Consider the following 7,187-nt stretch of genomic DNA (forward strand, 5'->3'; position numbering starts at 1 on the left):
TATCTGTTGTCTTGATTGTTTCCCACTCATTCCTTTTGGTTTGGGGAACATGTCAAAATCCCATGCCCAGAGTACTTCAGGTAGAGTTCGCGGAAATTCTCAGTGGACAACCCAGGCAGGGTAAGCATCAGCATTTCCACACTACTCAGAGAATTTTTATTTTCAGGGATGGATTTTTAGCCCAATTCAAGTTGAAGAAAAGTGGTTTCGTGAAAAACGCAGAAAATTATTTTTCAGAAATTCCGGGGTGCCTGGAGGTCGCGGTGCACCACGCGACAGTTGTATTTCAAAATTGAGTCACTCAGATCACACGAGTACCCAAGCATGCTTGAAACTCATTCAAATGCAAGTGCTTCTATCTGTTGTCTTGATTGTTTCCCACTCATTCCTTTTGGTTTGGGTAACATGTCAAAATCCCATGCCCAGAGAACTTCAGATAGAGTTCGCGGAAATGCTCAGTGGACAAATCAGGCAGGGTAAGGATCAGCATTTCCACATTACTCAGAGAATATTTATTTTCAGGGATGGATTTTTAGCCCAATTCAAGTTGAAGAAAAGTGGTTTCGTGAAAATCGCAGAAAATTTTTTTTCAGAAACTCCGGGGTGCCTGAAGGTCGCGGTGCACCACGTGACAGTTGTATTCCAAAACTGAGACACTCTGATCACACGAGTACCCGAGCATCCTTGAAACTCATTCAAATGCAAGTGCTTCTATCTGTTGTCTTGATTGTTTCCCACTCATTCCTTTTGGTTTGGGTAACATGTCAAAATCCCATGCCCAGAGAACTTCAAGTAGAGTTCGCGGAAATGCTCAGTGGACACCCCAGGTAGGGTAAGGATCAGCATTTCCACACTACTCATAGAATTTTTATTTTCAGGGATGGATTTTTAGCCCAATTCAAGTTGAAGAAAAGTGGTTTCGTGAAAATCGCAGAAAAATTTTTTTCAGAAACTCCGGGGTACCTGGATGTCCGGTGCACCACTCGACAGTTGTATTCCAAAACTGAGTCACTCTGATCACACGAGTACCCAAGCATGCTTGAAACTCATTCAAATGCAAGTGCTTCTATTTGTTGTCTTGATTGTTTCCCACTCATTCCTTTTGGTTTGGGTAACATGTCAAAATCCTATACCCTGAGAAGTTCAGATTCATACAGCAGAAATGATTAGTTGACACCCACGGTAGGTTTAGATTTAGCATTCACACACTAGTTACACACTTTTTAAGCTCAGGGCTGGATTTTGGGTTCCAAGGTAGGTTTAGGAGAAGTGGTTTTTACCTCCTATCTGTTTTTTTTTTTCACAAATTCGCAGTGGCCTTGATGTCGCGGTGCACCGCTCAGCGATTGTATCTGAAAACTGAGTCGTTTGGATTAAAAGTTGTTACCAAGCATTATTGAATGGACAAGGCCAAAACAGAAAGAGATCTCAACCTGTGCCAGTGGAAGATCCACAGGGGAGGAAAAGATCAGCCTTTCCCAGTGGAGGAGATACCCATCGCAGCAGGTGAAAAGAAGTAGAAAATAAAACAAATAAAAATGATGGCCTTATGTTTGCTCTTCAAAAAAAAGAGGGCTTTTGGGCCATGGCCTATAACTGTATGTATGTTACATTCCTAGCTCATGAATAGTTTTTTTCCATGCCAACTTCACTCCACTATTATAAGTTTGTTGATGTATTAATATAGTTGATGCATTTTAACTTTCCTTTGCTGCTCCTTCTATCTCTTGGTCTTTCCAATATGTATTTTATACCTGCTATTACAATCTTCTAACTGGGTGCTGTTATATACAGTATACAGGTTTATAGTTTTTAATTATATAAAAAAATTAAACTTAAATAAATTCATTCTACTTTTGAGCTTTTGAGCAAAATTGATTTTTTACAGTATGTGGACTTGGCCTGTACAGATTCGAGCACTCTGTATAATCATACATCCATTATTGCTCTTTCTTTCTCTCACTGCAGTTTGAGAAGAACACACCCCAGACATTCCTACACTTACAGATTAAGAGAGTGGTTTCCCATGACCAGTTTGCATGCTATTTAGATCAACACAGTTTTAAAGAGAAGATAAATATAACAGAACCAGAATATGTTGACTTCTTCACAGTTAACATCAACTGCACGTATACTAACCTTATAATAATACTCCTAATTTTATATCACATCTTTAAAAGTGGCTTCTCGAAGCACTTTACAGTAAGAAAAATATGACAAAATGAGGGGAGACAGCAAAATTGCACAATTTCAGTGAGGATTTGAAACACAGTGGGAAATCAAACAGGCATACAAGAAGAGTTAAATAAAAGTCCTTCTAAAGAAGAATGTTTTGAGTCTTGATCTGAAGGTGCTCATGGAAGGGATAGAATTCAAGAACTGTGGGACACAGCAGGAGAAGGCCCTGTCACCCACAGAGTGTAAATAGGCTTGGGGGACAGACAGGAGACCAGAATTAGATGAGTGAAGGTTGCGAGGTGGAGAGTAGAACGTAAGTCAGGTGCTGAGGTGCCAAGCCATGTAGAGTCTTAATAAGTGTGCATGATAATTTTTAAGTAGACATGAAACCTGATAGGAAGCCAGTGCAAGGACTCCAGGATAAGAGTAATGTGATCAATTGCACTAGACATGGTCATGACTCTGGCTACAGAATTCTGGATATACTGAAGTTTGTTCAGTTTGTTTTTACTGTAGAAACCTCAGTGAGTAGGGCGTTATAGTAATCAATTTGAGAGAAGACAAAAGTTTTGACGAGCTTTTCAGCTACAGTTAGAGACAACATAGGACGTAATCTGGTGATATTTCTGAGGTGGAGGTTTTTACAATTTTGCACATGTGTGTCAAACGTCAAGCCTGGATCAAATATTGCTCCCAAGTTTTTCAATTTAGAATGAAATTCAACTACAGTGCCATCCACAGATAAGAATACTGAACTGGCTTTATCTAGTTGAAGGAACGTGCCAAGAACCATCACTTCAGTCTTGTAGTTTAAGGAAATTTTGAGTCATCCTGAGCATCAGACTTAACAGGCCCAACATTAAAGAGCAATGTCAGAAACTCCAATCAGTTTTGATGTACTGAGAGCGAATAAAACATGGCAGACAGACAGCTGTGGTGAGGACTACAGTGTTAGAAGGGAAAGGCAATCTGTGGTGCCAGGAATGATGGAAGAGGAGTAAAGTCACATTCAGGTAAATAACTGAAAAAATCAAGGGTCTCCATCTGAAGTGGTAAAACTTAAATTATCAAAGGGCATAGTGTTAGCTGTGTGCAACAGACCATCAAATTTATTCAGATATCAATTTTAATGCAGTCTTTCCATGAAATTAGTCATGTATATCTGAAAGTCATTCTAGTAGATTTCAACTAGATAAACTGAAAATTCTAGATATGGCAAATTAGATTTTACTCAGTTTATCTGAACAGATATTAGAGTGAGGTAAAAAAATCAATTCAATTTAAGTAAGTGGAGTACAACAAACTACACTCTACAATAAAAAAGTGTATTCTTGTTGGCACACACTCACACCTAAAGTAATATAAAATCTACTCCCATAGAACCCATCTGTCCATTTTCTGACCACTTCTTCCAATACAGGGTGGGATGGCAACAAGCTCAAGACAGGAAACATCCTGGATGGGACACCAGCCCATCACAAACACAGACACATTCACACCTTGGCCAGTTTGCCCAGATGCCAATTAACCCATCAATATGTCTTTGGGTTATGGGAAGAAACCAGAGTACTTGGAAGACACCCACTTGAAAACAGGGAGAACATACAAACTCCACACCAATAGCACCCCAGAAATTGAACCCAGGGCCCCAGTGCTACACGGTAGCGATGCTGCCCAATGCGCCACCCTACTGCCCAAAACTGCAGGTACAATCTGAACTTGTGCTCCTGGAAAATTTTGGCCATTTGATTAAGTGATTTAGATAGATACTTTATTGATCCCGTGATGGAAATTGCAGTGCAACAGCAGCTTAACACAGACAACAAAGACACAGTGTAACGAATGATACAATAATAATAATAATACAAATAGAAGAGTTACTCGCAGTCCAGAACACACAAAGAAAAGAACAAAACCAGAACAGAACAGTACACAAAAAAGTCGTATTGCATAATATGACTATAAATAAATATAAATGTATTGTACAGGTCCCTGGCATAAATTGCACAAAAACGGTTTTAAAACGGGAAAAGAAAAAGAACAGATGTATCAGTTTACTGTTCAGTCCAGAAAGAGGTCACTGTCAATGTTGCCTCTGCCCAGATGCAAGGTGGATGCATTGTACAGTCTTATGGCAGAAGGCAAGAATGACCTCCTGTAGTGCTCCCTGTCACACCGTGGATGAATCAGTCTATTGCTGAACGTGCTCTTCATTTCTAGAAGCATCTACATAGATGTTGTCCATGATGGCCTCTAGTTTGGACACCATTCTCCTCTCAGCCACTACCTCCAGGGGGTCCAGGCCAGACCCAATGACAGAGCTTGCTCTCCTGATGAGCTTGTTCCGCCTGTTGGAATCCACTGCTCTAATCCCAGAGCCCCAGCATACCACCGCGTAGAAAATGGCGCTCGCCACCACCGACTGATAGAACATACAGTATGTAGCATTTTACTACACACATTGAAGGACCTGAACCTCCTCAAGAAGTAAAGTCGGCTCTGACCCTTCTTGTAAATGGCCTTGTAAATGTTCTTAGACCATTCCAATCTATCGTCGATGTGCACTCCCAAGTACTTGTACGAGTCCACCATCTCCACGCCACTCCCATGGATGTAGACAGGAGTAGGTTGGACCCTCTTCCTCCTGAAGTCTATCACCAACTCCTTAGTCTTTGCAACATTCAATTGCAGGTGGTTCTCCCCACACCACTTCACAAATCTGTACTCTTTCTCCTGCCCACCCTTGATACATCCCACAACTGCAGAGTCATCTGAGAACTTCTGCAGGTGGCATGACTTTGAGTTGTATTTAAAGTCTGAGGTATAGAGGGTGAAGAGGAACGGAGAAAGAACCGTCCCCTGAGGAGCTCCTATGTTACTTACTACCTGTTCAGACACACAGTTCTGAAGTCTCACAGACTGTGGTCTGCCTGTCAGGTAGTCAGTGATCCATGAGATCATGGAGGCATCGACTTGCATCTCCTCCAGCTTCCTCCTTAGAAGTAAGGGCTGGATGGTATTGAAGGCACTGGCGAAGTCAAAAAACATAATCCTTATGATGTTGCCAGCCTTGTCCAGGTATGAGGAGGCCCTTTGCAGCATGTAGATGATTGCATCCTCCACATCAACACTGGGCTGGTAGGCGAACTGTAGGGTGTCCAGTGATGAGCTAACCAGGGGTCTCAGGTGGGATGAGACCAGCCTCTCCAGTGTAGTAATTGAGGACAGAGGGGCGCCCTTTCTTTGGTACCGGGACCAGGCATGATGTCTTCCGGAGCACCGGGACTTTCTCCCAGCGCAGGCTCAGGTTGAACAGTCACTGGAGCACTCTACTCAGCTGATCAGCACAAGCCCTCAGAACTCTGGGACAGATGTCGTCTGGACCCGTGGCCTTACCCTGGTGCAGCCTCTTCAGCTCCCTCTTCACCTGGTCAGCCGTGATGGTCAGCCTGGCCTGGGGGATGGTGCTCGTAGCGCTGTCAGTGCTGCAGGTGTTAATGGCGGAGGTGTTGGAGAGTGGCAGCTGTGGGGGATGGGGGGGTGAGTAGCTGTCGGGGGTTGTAGCTGTAGGCGGCCATGATTGTGGGGGACGGAGGAGGTGTTGGGCAGTTGCAGCTGTGAAGGCTTAGGGAGCTTGTGGCTGTGTGGGGATGGCTGTCGAGCCACAGAGGACCCTGAATCAAATCTGTTAAAAAACTGGTTCAACTCGTTGGCCATCTCCAGGTTCCCCTCCATTGCACTCCCAGCCTGTTTGAAGCCAGAGATCTCTCTCATGCTGCTACATAGATCCCTCACCCTATTCCTTTGCCGCGTGTCCTCTACCTTCCTCCTGCAGGCGTCCTTGCTCTCTCTTAACTTCTGCTTTAGTTCCCTCTGTACACGCTTGACCTCTTCCTTATCCCCCCTCCTAAAGGCTCTCTTCTTGTCATTCAGAAGAGCCTTCAGGTCGCTGGTGATCCAGGGTTTGTTATTGGAAAAGCAGTGTACATCTTTGGTGGGGATGGTGTTGTCTACGCAGAAGTTTATGTAGTCAGTGACACAGTCCACCATGTTGTGTATGTCGTCCCCATGTGGTTCACACAGCACATCTCAGTCGGTGGCCTCCAGAGCACCACGTAGGTCCTCCATAGCCTCCTGAGACCATCTCCTCACAGTCCTCATTGTTGCAGGTTTGCACTGGACAATAGGCATGTATAGTGGTGTAAGCAAGACAAGGTTTTGATCTGATCTGCCAGGGGGAGGGCTGTGGAATTATATGCATCCTTAGCATTGGCATATAATAAGTCCAGTGTTTTGTTTTCTCTGGTCAGGCACTTGACAAACTGGTGGAAAGTAGGCAAAGTGGTGGAAAAGGAGACGTGGTTAACGTCCCCTGAAATAGCTATAAAAGCCCATTTAGCTCATTGAGCTATCTTTGATCTCCTAAAGATGGCGGCAAATCAGGCACCCAGAGGGGGGGGGGGCGTCTTCTCGCCTCCATAACTAAAATGCCAAATAGGAGTGGCTTAAGCGACATACACAGTCGTGTAACTGACAGTTTGAGGTTAGCCTATCGTGTAAATTTCGCTTTGTTGCTGATAGGTTAAGCTTTCGAAACTCTGCCCCAAAGTCATGTGACTGATTTTTCGCCCTGTTTCGTTGGTTAAACGCAATGATCACAAGCACCACCATGGTAACTGGGATGTGTAGTTTTTAATTCCGTTTGAATTATAACTGTACGTACTGTCTTCATTTTTGGCCAGGGCTTTAAAGAGAAGGCGCGCCAAAAAATTTCGGTGCCGTCGTCTCCGCTTTAAAGGTACCCCCGTGCTGGAAGAATTTGACCTCGGAACGTTTGCCCAGCGTACCTATAGTAAAAGAGAAAATGTAAGTTCTACAATAATAAGCATTAATTCCATTGTTCTAGTAGCTTGTCTACTTCACTACGGCATTCACAATTTTAACATTTTCCTTTTTGCCTCAAAGAGATGTCTCCAGTCTAGTTTTGAGCCGCTCTACGCAGGACCAGG

Source organism: Lepisosteus oculatus, chromosome 13, assembly GCF_040954835.1.
Source record: "Lepisosteus oculatus isolate fLepOcu1 chromosome 13, fLepOcu1.hap2, whole genome shotgun sequence".
NCBI lineage: Eukaryota > Metazoa > Chordata > Actinopteri > Semionotiformes > Lepisosteidae > Lepisosteus > Lepisosteus oculatus.